This window comes from Rousettus aegyptiacus, unplaced genomic scaffold (assembly GCF_014176215.1).
Source record: "Rousettus aegyptiacus isolate mRouAeg1 unplaced genomic scaffold, mRouAeg1.p scaffold_m13_p_14, whole genome shotgun sequence".
NCBI lineage: Eukaryota > Metazoa > Chordata > Mammalia > Chiroptera > Pteropodidae > Rousettus > Rousettus aegyptiacus.
Genome location: NW_023416289.1, coordinates 27,795,380 through 27,796,019, shown reverse-complemented (window position 1 = coordinate 27,796,019; position 640 = coordinate 27,795,380).

Genomic DNA, 640 nt, shown 5'->3' with positions numbered 1-640 from the left:
CTTCTGGCCCGCTGAGCTCAGCGGAACTGGGTGGGGGGAGGCCCTCTTTACAAAGGGGGACCCGTAGCTCCGCTGGGCCGTGTGGTGGGCGGGGACCTGGGCGGTAGAGTCTTCTCTCAGACTGCTCCTGGCTGTTAGGCCTGAAAGAATGGAGAGAAAAGTCTGTGTAGGCTGAGCAACCCTGACTCACTGAGGAAGACGAATGGAAAGGTAGCCAGGGAAAGCCACTTAGGAGGTAGTGCAGACTTGTGGAACCAACATCCCAGCTCACAGATGAGGAGACTGAGGCTCAAAGAGACACTCCTGGATTGACAGGCTCCGGGATTTCCTACCTAGCTCCCAAAGATGCTAGGTAGGATGCTGTTTTGGGCTGGATTAATTTTAGAAAGCACTCCCTTACCTAATCTCATCCCTTACCTGTCCAGGCCACACCTGCCTTGTGTTCTGTGTCCCCAACCTTGGGTACTTCTTCCTCTGGTTGGGAGGGAGGCAGTGTATTTATGGAAAGACTTAATCCTCAACTCCAAGGAGGCTGAATGCTCTGATGCCTAATCTCTGCCTGAAATCCCTTCCCTTGTTGAGGGATGGGGGCCGGGGGCGGGGGGGGGGGGGGTGCGGTGGCGGCGGGTTAAGGACCGGG